This window comes from Arachis hypogaea, chromosome 6, assembly GCF_003086295.3.
Source record: "Arachis hypogaea cultivar Tifrunner chromosome 6, arahy.Tifrunner.gnm2.J5K5, whole genome shotgun sequence".
Taxonomy (NCBI): domain Eukaryota; kingdom Viridiplantae; phylum Streptophyta; class Magnoliopsida; order Fabales; family Fabaceae; genus Arachis; species Arachis hypogaea.
Genome location: NC_092041.1, coordinates 100,962,894 through 100,984,561, shown reverse-complemented (window position 1 = coordinate 100,984,561; position 21,668 = coordinate 100,962,894). Strand labels below are relative to the sequence as shown.

The following is a 21,668-nucleotide window of genomic DNA, read 5'->3' as shown; positions in this document are numbered from 1 at the left end:
CAGAGTATCAAGTCTCAACCTGGAGCACGTGGTGGCTAGCCACTGCTACTACCCAGGGAAACTCATATCTCAGATAGTGGAAGTGCAAATCACAATTATCAATAATTCAGCATAAACATGCATGAATTCTCATCCATGGATCAACATCCATATCAGCCATCCGGCTCACGGTTCAGTCCAGAACCAGCCAATATTCATATCGTACACAGCCATTCCGGCTCACGGTTAAATCCATAACCAGCCCATTGGCATCACGGTTAAATCCATAACCAGCCATCTCATTAACAAATACGGCCTTTCGGCCCATGGCATAACAGGCACTTCCACCACCATCCTCCGCATCTCACATAATCATGCTTGATTCTCAATGATCATTCATTTTTCCCTTGTTTCACTCGCAAGTTACCACATTCACTAGCCTCCTTCTCATAGCTAGACATATCATAATGGTTTAAGATATAAGTGGTGAGATCGGAGGCTTAGAAGTATGAAATTTGGCTTTTAAAACTCAAAAATCAACTTTGGGATGAAAACAGGTCCACGCGTACGCACACTCCACGCGCACGCGTGGATGGCCTCAAAACTTCATCGACGCGCAAGCGTCATGCACGCTAACGCGTGGATTAAAAATTTGCCAATCGACGCGTACGCGTCCACCACGCGTACGCGTGGGTACTCTCGTGCCCCAGGCACAAAACTGGCACAGTTCTGGCATAACTTTCTGGAAAATGGCTGAGCATTGGGTGCAGCACCATCGGCGTGCCCGCGCACATCACGCGCACGCGTGGATGGCATTTTCGGGAAGGATGGCGCGCATGCGCCAAGTGCACCCACGCGCAAGGGGTCATTCTGCTAAAAATTTTCTAAGTTAAAAGCTGCAGAATTCACCAATTTAAACCCCAATCTTCCATCGGACATAACTTTCTCATTTTAAATCGTTTTTCACCCGTTCTTCGAACGGCATGGACACTCCGGATCCAATTTCATTTTTAAATAGATTTGGCATAAAACAGAGATCCGTAGTCCAAGTTATGTCCCATCAAAGTATGCCCAAAAATAATGTTTTTCATAAAAACCACAAAGTGCCATTTGCAAGCAAGCCATTTCCAACTCTTTTCAAAAATCAATCAAAACATGCCATTTTCATCCCTTTTCTTTTGAAATCATTCAAAATACATCAATTTCACATCAAGCCTCCTCAACTCACACATTGACACTTTACCACAATTTTACCAAATCACTATTTCATCATTTTAACCCACTTCACCCAAGTGGTTCAAACTCAAACATATTGACATATCATATACTCTTCCTCATGCCAATTCTCAACAACACCAATTCCACTAAATCATCATTTTACACAATCAATATCATACTCACCATCAACATGGTTCAACCCACAATTCAACCATAACCAATTATCAAGCATATATCACAACATGCATATTTCTCATACATCATACCATCAAGGCATTATTAATCATCATCACATATATGACCACATCGTATATATCAACAATTCAATAACATCAACCATTCAATGCCTATCTTAGGGCCCCTAGCCTAAGTATTTCCTACCACATTACATATTAGATACGGGAAACTGAAACCATACCTTAGCCAACTTTCCCAAGCTCCACCGGAGCACTTCCAAATCACTTATCCACAAGCTCTCAAGGCCTCAACACCTCCAAGAACAGATTTTTCACCACCAAATCCCTTATTCAAGCTTTTCAAAATCACCAATCAAGCTCAAATATCCACACACATATACAACCTAAGCCACAATCATCATACCCATACACAACATCTCAATACCCAAACATCATAAAATCACAAATTACACTAGGGTTGAGAATCTGATGAGCGGATAATTTGTACGCTTTTTGGCATTGTTTTTAGTATGTTTTTGATATGATATAGTTAGTTTTTAGTATATTTTTATTAGTTTTTAGTTAAAATTCACTTTTCTGGACATTACTATGATTTTGTGTGTTTTTCTGTGATTTTAGGTATTTTCTGGCTGAAATTGAGGGACCTGAGCAAAAATCTGATTTAGAGACTGAAAAGGACTGCAGATGCTGTTGGATTCTGACCTCCCTGCACTCGAAGTGGATTTTCTGGAGCTACAGAAGCCCAATTGGCGCGCTCTCAACGGCGTTGGAAAGTATACATCCTGGGCTTTCCAGCAATATATGATAGTCCATACTTTGCCCAAGATTTGATGGCCCAAACCGGCGTTCAAAGTCACCCTCAGAAATCCCAGCGTTAAACGCCGGAACTGGCACCAAAATGGGAGTTAAACGCCCAAACTGGCACAAAAGCTGGCGTTTAACTCCAAGAAGAGTCTCTACACGAAAATGCTTCATTGCTCAGCCCAAGCACACACCAAGTGGGCCCGGAAGTGGATTTTTATGTCATTTACTCATCTCTGTACACCCTAGGCTACTAGTTTTCTATAAGTAGGACCTTTTACTATTGTATTTTCATCTTGGTTCTTCTGGTTCCCTCTCTGGGACCGAAGCCAATGATCACTTTTGTTCTTATGTATTTTCAACGGTGGAGCTTCTACACACCATAGATTAAGGTGTGGAGCTCTGTTGTACCTCGAGTATTAATGCAATTACTATTGTTCTTCTATTCAATTCCGCTTGTTCTTGTTCTAAGATATCACTTGTTCTTCAACTTGATGAATGTGATGATCCGTGACACTCATCATCATTCTCACCCATGAACAAGGTGACTGACAACCACTTTTGTTCTACAAGCAACCAAGGCTCTAGTGAATATCTCTTGGATTCTTTAACCGGAATCTTCGTGGTATAGGCAAGAACTGATGGCGGCATTCAAGAGAATCCGGAAGGTCTAACCTTGTCTGTGGTATTCTGAGTAGGATTCAATGATTGAATGACTGTGACGTGCTTCAAACTCCTAGCGGGCGGGGCGTTAGTGACAGACGCAAAAGAATCGATGGATTCTATTCCGGCCTGACCGAGAACCGACAGCTGAATTCCGCGTGCTGTGACAGAGCATATGCAATCGTTTTCACTGAGAGGATGGGAGGTAGCCATTGACAACGGTGAAACCCTACACAAGCTTGCCATGGAAAGGAATAAGAAGGATTGGATGAAGACAGTAGGAAAGCAGAGAGACGGAAGGGAAGGCATCTTCATGCGCTTATCTGAAGTTCCTACCAATGAATTACATAAGTATCTCTATCTTTATCTTTGTGTTATTTTCGTTCATCATCATATCCATTTGAGTCTGCCTGACTAAGATTTACAAGATGACCATAGCTTGCTTCATACTAACAATCTCCGTGGGATCGACCCTTACTCGCATAAGGTTTATTACTTGGACGACCCAGTGCACTTGCTGGTTAGTTGTGCAAAGTTGTGTAATGCCATGGTATTGAACACCAAGTTTTTGGGGTTCATGACCGGGGATTATGAGAGTTGTGAAAAGTATTGTTCACAATTTCGCGCACCAAGTTTTTGGCGCCGTTGCCGGGGATTGTTCTAGTTTTGAGCAAGCTTTTGGTAACATCAGTGCCAAGATCCGGCAACAACACCAAGTTTTTGGCGTTATTGCCGGGGATTGTTTGTGTATGGACAACTGACGGTTCATCTTATTACTTAGATTAGGTATTTTTCTTCAGAGTTCTTAAGAATGAATTCTAGTGTTTCAAGGTGATGTTCTTATCATCACCAAAGCTGATTGATCCTCATCAATTTAGCTCTTGAATGCAATGTCCTGCTGAAGCTTAGCCGGCCATGTCTAATTTCTTTAGACTAAAGCTTTAGACTAACATTGCATGATTCCTGGAATTCTCATTAAGAATTTTGATACCTTTATTTTCTTTTTCTACATAATTTTCAAAAAAAAAAAAAACACAAAAAACACAAAAAATTATAAAATCATAAAATCCAAAAATATTTCTTGTTTAGAGTCTCATCTTAAGTTTAGTGTCAATTGCATGTTTCTGCTCTTTTTGCATTCATGCATGTATCTTCATTAATCTTCAAGTTGTTCTTGATGATTTTATTACTATGATTTTTAATTCTCTTGACTTGAGTGTTTATGTGTCTCATATGCATTCACATTTTATTAAGTGTCAGTAGTATACAAACTGCTAAGTTTGGTGTGTTGCATGCATTATTATTTGATTTTAGTTGCATTTTGATTATTCCTTATTATTAAAAATCCAAAAATATTTTTAATTTGTGTCTTTTCAAGTCAATAATACAGAGAATTGAAGACTCATAACATACAGCAGAGGAATTACACAGAAAAAGCTGGGCGTTCAAAACGCCCAGTGAAGAAGGACAGACTGGCGTTTAAACGCCAGCCAGGGTACCTGGTTGGGCGTTTAACGCCCAAAAAGGTATAGTTTTGGGCGTTAAACGCCAGAATGTGCACCATTCTGGGCGTTTAACGCCAGGATGGCACAAGGGGGAAGATTCTGTTTTTCAATACAATTTTTTTTCAGCCTTCAAAGTTTTTCAAAATCAAATCTTTTTCAAATCATATCTTTTCAATCAAATCTCTTTTAAATTCAATTTCTTTCTATTTTCAAAGATACTTGCCATCAATTAATGATTTGATTCAACATTTCAAGTATGTTGCCTTTTCTGTTGAGAAAGGTTTAATGTTTGAATCATATCTTTTCTTGTTAGCCAAGTTTTTAATTTTTCAAAATCAAATCTTTTTAAAATGTTTTTCAAATCATATCTTCTCAATCACATTTTTTTAAAACCAATCATATCTTCTTAACCACATCTTTTTCAAAATAATTTTCAATCAAATCCCTTTGATTTCTAATTTCAAAATCTTTTTCAAAAATCACTTTACTTCTTTCCCACTCTTCATTTTTCGAAAATTAAGTAATGTTTTTCAAAAATATTTTCAAAACTTTTACTTAATTTTCGAAAATCACTTCCCTTCTTTTCACATCCTTCTATTTATGGACTAACACTGTTCCTTAATGCAAAATTCGAATTCCATCTCTTGTGATAAGTTCGAATTTTCTACTACTGTCTTCTACTCTTCTTTTCCTCTGACACTTCAAGGAATCTCTATACTGTGACATAGAGGATTCCACATTTTCTTGTTCCCTTCTCTTTCATATGAGCAGGAGCAAAGACAAAGGCATTCTTGTTGAGGCCGATCCTGAACCTGAAAGGACCTTGAAGAGAAAGCTAAGAGAAGCCAAAGCACAACTCTCTTTAGAGGACCTGACCGAATTCTTCAAAAAAGAAGAACACATGGCAGCTGAAAACAACAATGCCAACAATGCAAGGAAGGTGCTGGGTGACTTTACTGCACCTACTCCCGATTTCTATGGGAGAAGCATCTCTATCCCTGCCATTGGAGCAAACAACTTTGAGCTTAAGCCTCAATTAATTTCTCTAATGCAACAGAATTGCAAGTTCCATGGACTTCCACTGGAAGATCCTCATCAATTTTTAGCTGAGTTCTTGCAAATCTGTGACACAGTCAAGACTAATGGGGTTGACCCTGAGGTCTACAGACTTATGCTATTCCCTTTTGCTGTAAGAGACAGAGCTAGAACATGGTTGGACTCACAACCTAAAGAAAGCCTGGACTCTTGGGAAAAGCTAGTCAATGCCTTCTTGGCAAAGTTCTTTCCACCTCAAAAATTGAGTAAGCTTAGAGTGGAAGTCCAAACCTTCAGACAGAAGGAAGGAGAATCCCTCTATGAAGCTTGGGAAAGATACAAACAATTAATCAGAAAGTGTCCTTCTGATATGCTTTCTGAATGGAGCATCATAGGTATTTTCTATGATGGTCTCTCTGAACTGTCCAAGATGTGTTTGGATAGCTCAGCAGGAGGATCTCTTCATCTGAAGAAGACGCCTACTGAAGCTCAAGAGCTAATTGAAATGGTTGCAAATAACCAATTCATGTACACTTCTGAAAGAAATCCTGTAAACAATGGGACTAGTCAGAAGAAAGGAGTTCTTGAGATTGACACTCTGAATGCCATATTGGCACAGAACAAAATATTGACTCAACAAGTCAATATGATTTCTCAAAGTCTGTCTGGAATGCAAAATGCACCAAGCAGTACTAAGGAGGCTTCATCTGAGAAAGAAGCTTATGATCCTGAGAACCCTTCAATGGAAGAGGTGAATTACATGGGAGAATCCTATGGAAACACTTATAATCCTTCATGGAGAAATCATCCAAATTTTTCATGGAAGGATCAACAGAGACCTCAACAAGGTTTCAACAATAATAATGGTGGAAGAAACAGGTTTAGCAATAGCAAGCCTTTTCCATCATCTTCTCAGCAACAGACAGAGAGTTCTAAGCAGAATACCTCTGACTTAGCAACCATGGTCTCTGATCTAATCAAAACCACTCAAAGTTTCATGACTGAGACAAGGTCCTCCATTAGAAATTTGGAAGGACAAGTGGGTCAGCTGAGCAAGAAAATTACTGAACTCCCTCCTAGTACTCTTCCAAGCAATACAGAAGAAAATCCAAAAGGAGAGTGCAAGGCCATCAACATGGCCGAATTTTGGGAGGAAGAAGAGGCAGTGAACGCCACTGAGGAAGGCCTCACTGGGCATCCACTGGCCTCCAATGAGTTCCCTAATGAGGAACCATGGGAATCTGAGGCTCAAACTGAGACCATAGAGATTCCATTGGACTTACTTCTGCCATTCATGAGCTCTGATGAGTATTCTTCCTCTGAAGAGGATGAGTATATCACTGAAGAGCAAGTTGCTAAATACCTTGGAGCAATCATGAAGCTAAATGACAAGTTATTTGGAAATGAGACTTGGGAGGATGAACCCTCTTTGCTCACCAAAGAACTGGATGACTTGTCTAGGCAGAAACTGCCTCAAAAGAGACAGGATCCTGGGAAGTTTTCAATACCTTGTACCATAGGCACCATGACCTTCAAGAAGGCCTTGTGTGACTTAGGGTCAAGTGTAAACCTCATGCCTCTCTCTGTAATGGAGAAATTAGGAATCTTTGAGGTGCAAGCTGCAAAAATCTCACTAGAGATGGCAGACAACTCAAGAAAACAAGCCTATGGACTTGTAGAGGATGTTCTGGTCAAAGTTGAGGACCACTACATCCCTACTGATTTCATAGTCCTAGAGACTGGGAAGTGCATGGATGAATCCATCATCCTTGGTAGACCCTTCCTAGCCACAACAAAGGCTGTGATTGATGTTGATAGAGGAGAGTTGATCATTCAAGTGAATGAAGAATCCTTGGTGTTTAAGGCCCAAGGATATCCCTCTATCACCATGGAGAAGAAGCATGAAGAGCTTCTCTCAAAGCAGAGCCAAACAGAGCCCCCACAGTCAAACTCTAAGTTTGGTGTTGGGAGGCCACAACCAAACTCTAAGTTTGGTGTTGAACCCCCACATTCAAACTCTAAGTTTGGTGTTGGGAGGTTCCAACATTGCTCTGAGTATCTGTGAGGCTCCATGAGAGCCCTCTGTCAAGCTACTGACATTAAAGAAGCGCTTGTTGGGAGGCAACCCAATGTTATATTTTATATATTTTCCTTTGTTATTTTATTTTATTTTGTAGGTTGATGATCATGAGAAGTCACAAAATCAATTGAAAAAGAAAAAACAGAATGAAAAACAGGAAGAAAAATAGCACACCCTGGAGGAAGAACTCACTGGCGTTTAAACGCCAGTGAGGCTAGCAGTTGGGCGTTTAACGCCCAGTCTGGCACCATTCTGGGCGTTTAACGCCAGAAAGGGGCACCAGACTGGCGTTAAACGCCAGGAAAGGGCAAGAACCTGGCGTTAAACGCCAGAAATGGGCACCAGCCCGGCGTTTAACGCCAGAAATGGCTCAAAACGTGATTTTGAATGCCATTTGGTGCAGGGATGACTTTTCCTTGACACCTCAGGATCTGTAGACCCCACAGGATCCCCACCTACCCTACCACTCTCTCTCTCTTCTTCACCCATTCACCAATCACCTCAACACCTCTTCCCCAAAAACCCTTCACCTATCAAATCCCATCTTTCTCTTCACCACTCACATCCATCCTTCATAAAACCCCACCTACCTCACCATTCAAATTCAAACCACTTTGCCACCCGAACCCACCCTAAAATGACCGAACCCTACCCTTCCTCCTCTCCTATATAAACCCTCCTTCACTCCTCCCCCTCCACACAACCTAAACACCGTTTCTCCCCCCCTTTTGCCGAACACAAAGCCATTCCCTTTCTCCTCATTTCTTCTTCTTCTCCTCTCTTCTTTCTTCTTTTGCTCGAGGACGAGCAAACATTTTAAGTTTGGTGTGGTAAAAGCATTGCGTTTTGTTTTCCCATAACCATTTATGGCATCCAAGGCCGGAGAAACCTCTAGAAAGAGGAAAGGGAAGGCAAAAGCTTCCACCTCCGAGTCATGGGAGATGGAGAGATTCATCTCAAGAACATTCCATCATCCTCCATGAAATTAGAGAAGATCAAAGAATCATGAGAGAGGAGCAACAAAGACAAGGAAGAGACATTGAGGAGCTCAAGCACTCCATAGGATCTTCAAGAGGAAGAAAGAGCCGCCATCACTAAGGTGGACCCGTTCTTTGATTTCCTTGTTCTTTATTCTTCTGTTTTTCGAATTTTATGCTTATGTTTGTCCATGTTTGTGTCTTGTGATCATTAGTGTCTTAGTGTCTATGCCTTAAAGTTATGAATGTCCTATGAATCCATCACCTTTCTTAAATGAAAACTGTTTTTATCACAAAAGAACAAGAAGTACAGGATTTCGAATTCATCTTTAAAACTAGCTTAATTAGTTTGATGTGGTGACAATACTTTTTGTTTTCTGAATGTATGCTTAAACAGTGCATATGTCTTTTGAATTTGTTGTTCATGAATGTTAAAATTGTTGGCTCTTGAAAGAATGATGAAAAAGGAGACATGTTACTGAGGATCTGAAAAATCATAAAAATGATTCTTGAAGCAAGAAAAAGCAGTGAATACAAAAAAAAAAGAGAAAAAAAGAAAAAAAGGGGAGACAAGAAAACGAAAAAAAGAAAAGAGAAAAAGGGAAATAAAGATGTGATCCAAGGCAAAAAGAGTGTGCTTAAGAACCCTGGACACCTCTAATTGGGGACTCTAGCAAAGCTGAGTCACAATCTGAAAAGGTTCACCCAATTATGTGTCTGTGGCATGTATGTATCCGGTGGTAATACTGGAAGACAGAGTGCTTTGGGCCACGGCCAAGACTCAATAAGTAGCTGTGTTCAAGAATCATCATACTTAACTAGGAGAATCAATGACACTATCTGGATTCTGAGTTCCTAAAGAAGCCAATCATTCTGAATTTCAAAGGATAAAGTGAGATGCCAAAACTGTTCGGAGGCAAAAAGCTACTAGTCCCGCTCATCTAATTTGGAGCTAAGTTTCATTGATAATTTGGAGTCTATAGTATATTCTCTTCTTTTTATCTTATTTGATTTTTAGTTGCTTGAGGACAAGCAACAATTTAAGTTTGGTGTTGTGATGAGCGGATAATTTGTACGCTTTTTGGCATTGTTTTTAGTATGTTTTTGATATGATATAGTTAGTTTTTAGTATATTTTTATTAGTTTTTAGTTAAAATTCACTTTTCTGGACTTTACTATGAGTTTGTGTGTTTTTCTGTGATTTCAGGTATTTTCTGGCTGAAATTGAGGGACCTGAGCAAAAATCTGATTTAGAGACTGAAAAGGACTGCAGATGCTGTTGGATTCTGACCTCCCTGCACTCGAAGTGGATTTTCTGGAGCTACAGAAGCCCAATTGGCGCGCTCTCAACGGCGTTGGAAAGTAGACATCCTGGGCTTTCCAGCAATATATGATAGTCCATACTTTGCCCAAGATTTGATGGCTCAAACCGGCGTTCAAAGTCACCCTCAGAAATCCCAGCGTTAAACGCCGGAACTGGCACCAAAATGGGAGTTAAACGCCCAAACTGGCACAAAAGCTGGCGTTTAACTCCAAGAAGAGTCTCTACACGAAAATGCTTCATTGCTCAGCCCAAGCACACACCAAGTGGGCCCGGAAGTGGATTTTTATGTCATTTACTCATCTCTGTACACCCTAGGCTACTAGTTTTCTATAAGTAGGACCTTTTACTATTGTATTTTCATCTTGGTTCTTCTGGTTCCCTCTCTGGGACCGAAGCCAATGATCACTTTTGTTCTTATGTATTTTCAACGGTGGAGCTTCTACACACCATAGATTAAGGTGTGGAGCTCTGCTGTACCTCGAGTATTAATGCAATTACTATTGTTCTTCTATTCAATTCCGCTTGTTCTTGTTCTAAGATATCACGTGTTCTTCAACTTGATGAATGTGATGATCCGTGACACTCATCATCATTCTCACCCATGAACAAGGTGACTGACAACCACTTTTGTTCTACAAGCAACCAAGGCTCTAGTGAATATCTCTTGGATTCTTTAACCGGAATCTTCGTGGTATAGGCAAGAACTGATGGCGGCATTCAAGAGAATCCGGAAGGTCTAACCTTGTCTGTGGTATTCTGAGTAGGATTCAATGATTGAATGACTGTGACGTGCTTCAAACTCCTAGCGGGCGGGGCGTTAGTGACAGACGCAAAAGAATCGATGGATTCTATTCCGGCCTGACCGAGAACCGACAGCTGAATTCCGCGTGCTGTGACAGAGCATATGCAATCGTTTTCACTGAGAGGATGGGAGGTAGCCATTGACAACGGTGAAGCCCTACACAAGCTTGCCATGGAAAGGAATAAGAAGGATTGGATGAAGACAGTAGGAAAGCAGAGAGACGGAAGGGAAGGCATCTTCATGCGCTTATCTGAAGTTCCTACCAATGAATTACATAAGTATCTCTATCTTTATCTTTGTGTTATTTTCGTTCATCATCATATCCATTTGAGTCTGCCTGACTAAGATTTACAAGATGACCATAGCTTGCTTCATACTAACAATCTCCGTGGGATCGACCCTTACTCGCGTAAGGTTTATTACTTGGACGACCCAGTGCACTTGCTGGTTAGTTGTGCGAAGTTGTGTAATGCCATGGTATTGAACACCAAGTTTTTGGGGTTCATGACCGGGGATTATGAGAGTTGTGAAAAGTATTGTTCACAATTTCGCGCACCAGAATCTTACCACACCCAAGGCCAAGGAGATAAGATTAACCTTCTCCTTCAAGAGAGTTGGGTCCTATAACATCAAAGAACTCAAAATCTCAACATTTTACCCATGAAACTCGAAAATAAGGGCTGAAATTTCGAACAGCAACACGTGGCTTACCTCAAGATTGATTGTATGGGTTTTGTAGAGCTCTCCGCGGTGAACGCGTGGCCGCAAACGGAGCGACAATCGGAGCTCTAGATCAAAAGTTATGGTGGTTTGAAGATCAACCAAGGGAGAGTACTTGAGGGAGTGTTCTTCTCCTCCCTTACTCTATTTCAGCTTGTGTGTGTAACAAATGAGGAGAGAGAGTGCTGAAAACTAGGGTTTTGGTTAAGTTATGTTGGGCCAAGGGCCCACTTTGGGTCCAATTGCCCCGGTTTGGCCCGTTCGGTCCAATCTTGGTCCGAATTCTATAAAATTGGTACCGAAATTCTCGTCTCAATCTCCTCTATCATATTTAGCCACAAAAAATCACATTTTTGGGCTTTCAAGAATAAATTCTCATTTATGGGTTAATTAGCCGTTAATTAACCGGGTTTTACACTCACATACACTTATACTCAATGATTCTCTTTGGCGTTAAAATTTTTGCAGAATTTTGTGTGATGAAGTGTTTAGATTGAAGACCCTTAGCTTTTCCAAATTTTTTCTATTTATAGATCACAAGAAAAAACTTGCAGAATGCTTCTCTCTTTTTTTCATGCTCTCACAACTCACGACCTTGTCTTAACTGTGAAGAACTTTATTCTCCACGGTGAACACCTCACGTCCTCACGTTTACCTTAGTCTCCAAGACTTACATTCAATCAAATTAAACCACGTGCAATTAACATATTTTTACCTTAGTGATTTCTCGACTCAATTCATCTCATAATCGACACTTTAATTTGTTTTACTCACGATCGAGCTTTTATAATAATAAGTTGAAAATTTTGCACTAACACTTAGGGATAAAAGTATGTAGACGAAAGGTTTTGTGTTTCTGTGGTGCGTAGAGGTTAAGTTATATTAAATTGTCCAGAATATTCGAAAGAAGTTAATATGCAAGTAACAAAAGTAATGTAGTTAACATGGGGTTTTGAGGGAAAGTTTGAAAGTGGAACTTGGTTGGTTTCAGAGAAAGCTAAAGATGTAGAGTTTGATCCGTTTTCATGAGAAGTGAAAATGTGAAATGTTATTAATGTAAATGCGTCGAGAAGATTATCGCTGTAAGAAAGGTCGTAACTAGTAAACAATAAATTAAGTACCATAAGTTAGGGACATTAAAACAGAACAAGAAGGTTTTTTTCGTCGTGAAAGTTTTTGGTTTTTTAAAAGTAAACAACTAAAATAGTATTGCATCACTGATAAAATGAATCCTAAAAAATGCTAATCACAAATAAATTTTCGAAAGATTTAAAAATACGACAAAAAGAATTAGATATTAAACATATATTCTAAAAAATAACTTTAGAGATCAAATTTTGATATAAATTTTTACAATCATTATTAAAAAAGTAAGATATTTTCATCCTTAAAATTTGGTAATTTTTTTATCAAGTAAATTTTAAAAAAATGATTGTGAATGACCACGTTTTTTGGAAAAAAAATATAAAGATCAAATTTTACTCCGTTTTTTTATGCACATTCTAAATATTTATTTAAATATTACCACAAAAATTTAGATCTCATGAATAAAATGTTTGCTAAATATAAAAGTCTTTTTTGTTACTTACAAAATATATAATATTTATTGATTTTTTTATCGTATTTTCAAATCATTTATTAGCTGTTTTATCGATAACATCTATCAGAAATTTTTTGGATACTAAATTAGTAGGTAACCATTTTTTTTAAATTTCTATCTTTTCGACAACCAAATTTTCTATTTATTTTTTATTTTTTATTTTTTGGTGTAAATCAAATTTTTTATTCTCATTCAACATAAACCATTTTTTTCCTCGTCAAATCCATTTCATCAAATACTCATGAATACCAAAAAAAAAAAAAATGAAGACATAATCTAAATGTTGTTTTAGGTCCAGCTTCAGTTTTCGTTCATATTCAATGATGGCTTGCACCAAACAGCCTATCAGCTTCAACCGATTTTTGTACGTCAGGTGTTCAGCTTCATTCCTCCTTTAACCACATAGTTGCTTATTTTCACTACCTTTCAGTCCTTCTAACATAAATAAAGGATATTTTGGATATTCAGTCTCATACAATAAGATAAAATGTCTAACCGATATTGATACGTATCTGATATAGTACTATACCAATAAAATGGCTGCCACGTGTGAAAGTTTTTCACTAGTATATATCTTAATTCTAACTATATAGCAAAACTAATAAGTCGATGATATGGTTCAAATATGCATGCCAACGGTAAAGATAAGAATTAAACATTTGGGAGCCGATGGTGCTTCGTCATGTTGGTCCAAATTTGTCACATCTATGCTTCGCTAATGATAACGTTTTGTTTGGTAATCTATGGAGTATGTGAAGCTTATGAAAGGTATCTTGGATTTTTGTTGATTTAATAATGAATTACGAAATGTTATGGTTGTTAAAATTTTTTTCTTAATTTATTAAAATTAGAATTTTTTTCAGAAGTAATTCATGGGATTATATATTTTTTTTATTTATATATATAAAAAAAAGTGCAGTTGGTTCGATCCAACCTATTCTTGAAATAAACAACTCGTACACACTCCCTTTCTAAAAAAACTAATACACCGAGTACTATATTTAAATTTATTGAATTTGTTACTAAAATATCAAATTTGTCGTAGCTCTGGACAAAAAGTGAGCTATGAAAAGTCTTGTATTTTTTTATTTGACAATGTATCCTTTAATAGTTTAATAGGAACTTCGATCTCTATGAGGGACTTGGAATGACACTAACCTCAAACTTGAAAAAATATCTAGACGTCTCTGCTTCATGGGCGCTCAAAGCAAGAGGACTGTCATTTTATTTGGGAAAGGATGAAGTAGAGTGAGTGTTTAAAAGGTGAGAATTTTATCTCTAGCGGGAAGAGTAACGCTAACATAATCAATTTTAGTTATTATTCCATCATATATTATGTAAACTATGAAGTTTTTTTTTAGTATTTGTGAGAAAGAGTAAAATATCATTTTTATTTTTAACGTTTGGGATAAGTTTTAAAGTTGTCCCTAATGTTTAAATTATCCTATTTAAGTCTCTAATGTTTCAAAATTGACTCAATGTTGTCCTGCCGTTAAGGATATGTTAACCGAATTGACGGCAGGACAAAATTGAGACAATTTTAAAATGTTAGTGACTTAAATAGGATAAATACGTTGGGGATAAAAACAATACATAGAAATACATTTTAATTTTATCCTTCAATAATATTAATTTTTTACTGTACATAGTTATTCAATTATTTTTTAATCACATCTAAGTAAAATGAACAAGTTATTCGGAGAGAAAGCTAAATGCATACATATATACATAAACTATATTGCAAAAGAAACCCAGAAACCATTCCGCTTCAGAAGTCCAGATGCCTACCGAGTAGCCTCCCGACCTGCACTTGAAAAAACAGCAACACAATATGGGGTGAGAACCGGAGTTTCTCAGCATGGTAAAGGTGCCACGCACATAATATATAAGGTCCTGGGAATGTCAGAGGCAATCCTAGAATGCCGACTCTCAGATTGAAAAGCTTAAAAGTCTTAAACAGAAACCATGAAAAGAGGGTAGGTATCTAGGGAAATTCTAACTCAGCTTAAACTTATACTTAACACTTAACCTGTCCACCTTTCCTACGTTCCTCCATCTCCAGTGAATTGCAAATATAGATAAACAGATAAATGCAAGTACAGGTAGGAGACAAGTAGTGCAAGTAGCAATTATTACAATTAACATAATACATTCAGTTAGGCATTTCCAAATAAGGCATAGCAAATAAACAAACAAAATGCACATGATGTATGCCTGTCCTATGGATGATGAGACTTATCTGTCAGTTATCAAGCCAACCCGACAAGTCCGAAACCCGTGGACTATCCCCCGTCGTGCATCCCTATGAGTCTATGCATAGCTTTTTCTCATTTCATTCATAAATCATACATCCATATATAATTTTACTCAATGGGGGATAACTATTCCCGAAAATTTATACGTGCCCGGTCACCTTTACGACGTAGGGTCAACAGAGTATCGAGTCTCAACCTGGTACACGTGGTGGCAAGCCACGGTATTCTACCCAGAAAAACTCGTATCTCAGATAACATTAAATGCATAAGCCACATAAGTATTCATAATCATTCATATTCATTACATAATTGTTCATCATAGCTAATGAGCGGATAATTTATACGCTTTTTGACATTGTTTTTAGTAAGTTTTTAGTATGATTTAGTTAGTTTTTAGTATATTTTTATTAGTTTTTAAATAAAAATCATATTTCTGGACTTTGCTATGAGTTTGTGTGTTTTTCTGTGATTTCAGGTATTTTCTGGCTGAAATTGAGGGACTTGAGCAAAAATCTAATTCAGAGGCTGAAGAAGGACTGCAGATGCTATTGGATTCTAACCTCCCTGCACTCGAAGTGGATTTTCTGGAGCTACAGAAACCCAATTGGCTCGCTCTCAATTGCGTTGGAAAGTAGACATCCAGGGCTTTCCAGCAATATATAATAGTTCATACTTTGCACAAGTTTAGACGACGCAAACTGGCGTTCAAACGCCAACTTCCTGTCCTATTCTGGAGTTAAACGCCAGAAACAGGTTGCAAATCAGAGTGAAACGCCAGAAACAGGCTATAACCTGGCGTTTAACTCCAAAAAGAGTCTCTACACATGAAAGCTCAATGCTCAGTCCAAGCACACACCAAGTGGGCCTGAAAGTGGATTTCTGCATCATTTACTTATTTTCTGTAACCCTAATCACTAGTTTAGTATAAAAACTACTGTTAGTGATTTATTTTAGATCTTTTGGATGTTTGGTCCTTAGACTTTTATGCTTTTGTACACGTTTGGAGGCTGGCCATTCGGCCATGCCTGGACCCTCATCATTTATGTATTTTCAACAGTAGAGTTTCTACACACCATAGATTAAGGTGTGGAGCTCTGCTGTTCCTCATGAATTAATGCAAAGTACTATAGTTTTTCTATTCAATTCAAGCTTATTCTTATTCTAAGATATTCATTTGCATACAAGAACATGATGAATGTGATGATTATGTGACACTCATCACCATTCTCACTTATGAACGCGTACCTGACAAACACTTCCGTTCTACATGAAAACAAGCTTGAATGCATATCTCTTAGCCTCCTGGTTCACGATCAGAGTCTTTGTGGTATAGGCTAGAATTATTGGCGGCCATTTTTGAGATCCGGAAAGTCTAAACCTTGTCTGTGATATTTCGAGTAGGATATGGGAAGGGATGACTGTGACGAGCTTCAAACTCGCGAGTGTTGGGCGTAGTGACAGACGCAAAAGGATCACTGGATCCTATTCCAACATGATCAAGAACTGACAGATGATTAGCCATGCGGTGACAGCGCATTTGGACCATTTTCACTGAGAGGACGGGATGTAGCCATTGACAACAGTGATGCCCAACATACATCTTGCCATGAAAAAGGAGTATGAATGATTGGATGAAGACAGTAGGAACGCAGATGTTCAGAAGGAACAAAAGCATCTCCATACCCTTATCTGAAATTCTCACCAATGGATTGCATAAGTATCTCTATCCTATTTTATATTTTAATTATATTTTAATTATCAATTCACCATAACCATTTGAATCTGCCTGACTGAGATTTGCAAGATGACCATAGCTTGCTTCAAGTCGATAATCTCCGTGGGATCGACCCTTACTCCGTAAGGTTTATTACTTGGACAACCCAGTGCACTTGCTGGTTAGTTGTGCGAAGTTGTGAAGAATAATTAAGATTGTGAACGTGCGTACCAAGTTTTTGGCGCCGTTGCTAGGGAATGAACAATCACGATTTCATGCACCAAGTTTTTGGCACCGTTGCCGAGGTTTGTTCGAGTTTAAACAACTGACGGTTCATCTTGTTGCTCAGATTAGGTAATTTTATTTTAATTTTAAGTTTTTGTTTTAATTATTTTTATTTTTCAAAAAATTTTCAAAAAAAATTTTTTAATAATAAATTATTTTATGTTCTTCAACTATCCTTAGAAGAGCTTCTTTGTCTTTCTCAGCAATTTAGCTTTTGTATGTAATGTTCTGTTGAAGCTTGGCTGGCCATTGGCCATGTCTAGTGTTTTGGACCGGAGCTTTCACTGAAAGCTTGGCTGGCTAGTAAGCCATGTCTAATTCCTGGACCGGAGTTTTAGACTAACATTGCATGATTCTTGTAATTCTTATTAAAAATTTTGAAATCCTTATTTTTCTTTTTCACATTAATTTTCGAAAAATCCAAAAAAAAATTTAATAAAATCATAAAACCAAAAACAATTTAATGTTTCTTGTTTGAGTCTAGTGTCAATTTTTAAGTTTGGTGTCAGTTGCATTCTTTTTTTTAATTTTCCTTTAATTTTCAAAAACTCATGCATTTGTTCTTTATAATCTTCAAGTTGTTCTTGATTATTTTCCTTGTTTGATCTTTGCATTTTCTTATTTTGTGTCTTTTCTTTTTTTTCATATGCATTTTCAATTTGTTAGTGTCTAAATATTGAAAATTTCTAAGTTTGGTGTCTTGCATGTGTTTCTTTTCTTAAAAATTTTCAAAAACATGTTATTGATGTTCATCTTGACATTCGAAGTGTTCTTGGTGTTCATCTTGACATTCAAAGTGTTCTTGCATGCATTGTGTGTTTTGATTCATAATTTTCATGTTTTGAGTCTTTTTGTTGTTTTTCTATTTCTTCATTAAAAATTCAAAAATAAAAAATATCTTTCCCTTATTCTTCTCATAAATTTCGAATATTTGAGTTGACTTTTTCAAAAAAATTTTAAAATTAGTTGTTTCTTATGAGTCAAATCAAATTTTCAATTTAAAAATCCTATCTTTTCAGAACTTTTTCAAAAAAAAAATCAAATATTTTTCATTTTTTTTATGATTTTCGAAAATTTTAAAGATGATTTTAAAAATCTTTTTCTTAATTTCATGATTTCAAAATCTTTACTAACTATTAAGAAATGTTCAATCTTTAAATTTTAGAATCATATCTTTTGGTTTCTTGTTAGTCAAGTAATCAACTTTAATTTTCAAAATCAAATCTTTTTAAATTTCTTTTTCAAATTAATTTTCAATCATATCTTTCAATCATATCTTTTTCAAAACTTAATTTCAAAATCTTTTCTAACTTCTTATCTTTTCAAAATTGATTTTCAAATCTTTTTCAATTAACTACTTGACTTTTTATTTGATTTTAAAAGTTTTCTATTTCAATCATATCTTTTCCAAAACCACCTAACTAATTTTCTCTCTCTAATTTTCAAAAACTCCCCCTCTTTTTTAAAATTCCTTTTTAATTAACTAATTGTTTTAAATTTTAATTTTAATTTTATTTCTCTTTTTAATTTTCGAATTCTAACTAATATTTTAAAATAAAAACAAAATAATTTTTTTATTTTATTTAATTTTCGAATTCTTCCCCCTCTCATTTCTTTCTATTCATTTATTTATCTACTAACACCTCTCTTCTTCTCATAATTCGAACCCACTCTTCTCCTCTGTGTTCGAATTTTTTTTCTCTTCTCCTTCTTCTATTCTTCTATTCTTATACTCACATAAAGGAATCTCTATAATGTGACATAGAGGATTCCATATTTTTTTTCTGTTATCTTCTTTTTCATATGAGCAAGAACAAGGATAAGAACATTCTTGTTGAAGCTAACCCTGAACTTGAAAGGACTCTGAAGAGAAAGCTAAGGGAAGCTAAAGCACAACTCTCTGGAGAAAACCTGACAGAAATTTTCGAAAAAGAAGGAGACATGGCCGAACCTAATACCAATGGTGGAGATGCAAGGAAGATGCTTGGTGACTTTGTTGCACCCTCTTCTAACTTCTATGGAAGAAGCATCCCACTTCCTTCAATTGGAGCAAACAATTTTGAGCTTAAGCCTCAATTGGTTTCTCTAATGCAGCAGAATTGCAAGTTTCATAGACTTCCAATGGAAGATCCTCATCAGTTTTTAGCTGAATTCTTGCAAATCTGTGACACTGTCAAGACCAATAGAGTTGATCCCGATGTCTACAGGCTTATGCTTTTCCCTTTTATGATAAGAGACAGAGCTAGAATATGGTTGGATTCACAACCTAAGGATAGCCTGAACTCTTGGGATAAGCTGGTCAGTGCTTTCCTGGCCAAATTCTTTCCACCTCAAAAGATGAGCAAGCTTAGAGTGGAAATCCAAACCTTCAGACAGAAGGAAGGAGAATCCCTCTATGAAGCTTGGGAAAGATATAAGCAACTGATCAAAAGGTGTCCTACTGACATGCTTCCAGAATGGAGCATCATAAGTATATTCTATGATGGTCTGTCTGAGTTGTCAAAAATGTCATTGGACCATTCTGCAGGAGGATCTCTTCACGTGAAAACCCCTGCAGAAGATCAGGAACTCATTGAAATGGTTGCAAATAACCAGTTCATGTACACCTCTGAGAGGAATCCTGTGAACAATGGGACGCCTCAGAAGAAAGGAGTTCTTGAAATTGACACTCTGAATGCCATATTGGCTCAGAACAAAATACTGACTCAGCAGGTCAATATGATTTCTCAGAGTCTGAATGGATTGCAAGCTGCATCCAACAGTACTAAAGAAGCATCTTCTGAAGAAGAAGCTTATGATCCTGAGAACCCTGCAATAGCAGAGATGAATTACATGGGAGAACCCTATGTAAACACCTATAATCCTTCATGGAGAAATCATCCAAATTTCTCATGGAAGGACCAACAGAAGCCTCAACAAGGCTTCAATAATAATGGTGGAAGAAATAAGTTTAGCAATAGCATGCCTTTTCCATCATCTTCTCAGCAACAGACAGAGAATTCTGAACAGAGCCATTCTGGCCTGGCAACCATAGTCTCTGATCTATCCAAGACCACACTAAGTTTCATGAATGAAACAAGGTCCTCCATTAGAAATTTGGAGGCACAGGTGGGTCAGCTGAGTAAGAAAATACTGAAACTCCTCCCAGTACTCTCCCAAGCAATACAGAAGAAAATCCCAAGAGAGAGTGCAAGGCCATAACCTTACTTGGTGTGGCCGAATGCCCAGAGGAGGAGGAGGACGTAAATCCCAGTACAAAAGACCTCTTGGGACGTCCTCTGAACAGAAAAGAGTTCCCATTTGAGGAACCAAAGGAATCTGAGGCTCATACAGAGACCATAGAGATTTCAATGAACTTTCTTCTGCCATTCATGAGCTCTGATGAATAAGAGGATGAAGATGTCACTGAAGAGCAAGTTGCTAGGTATCTAGGAGCAATCATGAAGTTGAATGCCAATTTATTTGGTAATGAGACTTGGGAGGATGAACCCCCTTGTTCACCAATGAGCTGAGTACATTAATGAGGCAAACATTACCTCAGAAGAAACCGGATCCCGGAAAATTCTTCATACCTTGTACCATAGCCACCATGACCTTTGAGAAGGCTTTGTGTGACCTTGGGTCAGGGATAAACCTCATGTCACTCTCTGTAATGGAGAAACTGGGAATCTTTGAGGTACAAGCTGCAAGAATCTCACTAGAGATGGCAGACAAATCAATGAATCAAGCTTATGGACTAGTAGAGGACGTGCTAGTTAAGGTTAAAGGCCTTTACATCCCTGCTGATTTCATAATCCTAGACGCTGGGAAGGATGAGGATGAATCCATCATCCTTGGCAGACCCTTTCTAGCCACAGCAAAAGCTGTGATTGATGTTGACAGAGGAGAGTTGGTCCTTCAGTTAAATGAGGACTACCTTGTATTTAAGACTCAAGATTCTCCTTCTGTAACCATGGAGAGGAAGCATGAAAAGCTTCTCTCAATACAGAGTCAAACAAAACCCCCACATTCAAACTCTAAGTTTGGTGTTGGGAGGCCACAACCAAACTCTAAGTTTGGTGTTGAGAGGCCACAACCAAACTCTAAGTTTGGTGTTGAGAGGCCCCAACATTGTTCTGATTTTCTGTGAGGCTCCATGAGAGCTCACTGTCAAGCTATTGATATTAAAGAAGCGCTTGTTGGGAGGCAACCCAATGTTATTTAATTATATCTATTTATTTTCCATTGCTATTGATGGGGTGCAGAAATTGGCAAATTAAAAATTATTAAGATATATACGTTGCAAGTATAGTTCTTAACTTGCCAGAAATCCGCTCATCAATTTAGAAAGGTATCACAGAAAATTGAAATTTAAAATACTGGGAGTATGAATCCCAGGTTGTCTCCCAACGAGTTGCAGAAAAGTGTGCTATTTTATTAACCAGAGGTTTTCAAAGAAGTGAGTTGAGTAAACAGGAAATTAAAATTGATGAAATTGAATAATGTAAATAAAAGCCTTGACTGGGAGTTGATT

At 37.6% G+C, this 21,668-nt stretch overlaps 2 non-coding genes across 2 annotated transcripts; both read right to left on the bottom strand.

Moving 5' to 3' along the window:
* Positions 1-5,666: 5,666 nt before the first annotated feature.
* On the bottom strand, positions 5,667-5,774 carry LOC112699880 (small nucleolar RNA R71). Its single transcript, XR_003152814.1, has one exon. It is a non-coding gene; the product is annotated as a small nucleolar RNA R71 (small nucleolar RNA).
* A 13,724-nt stretch (positions 5,775-19,498) lies between these two features.
* LOC112700510 (small nucleolar RNA R71) lies at positions 19,499-19,606 on the bottom strand. Its single transcript, XR_003153418.1, has one exon. It is a non-coding gene; the product is annotated as a small nucleolar RNA R71 (small nucleolar RNA).
* Positions 19,607-21,668: the final 2,062 nt, after the last annotated feature.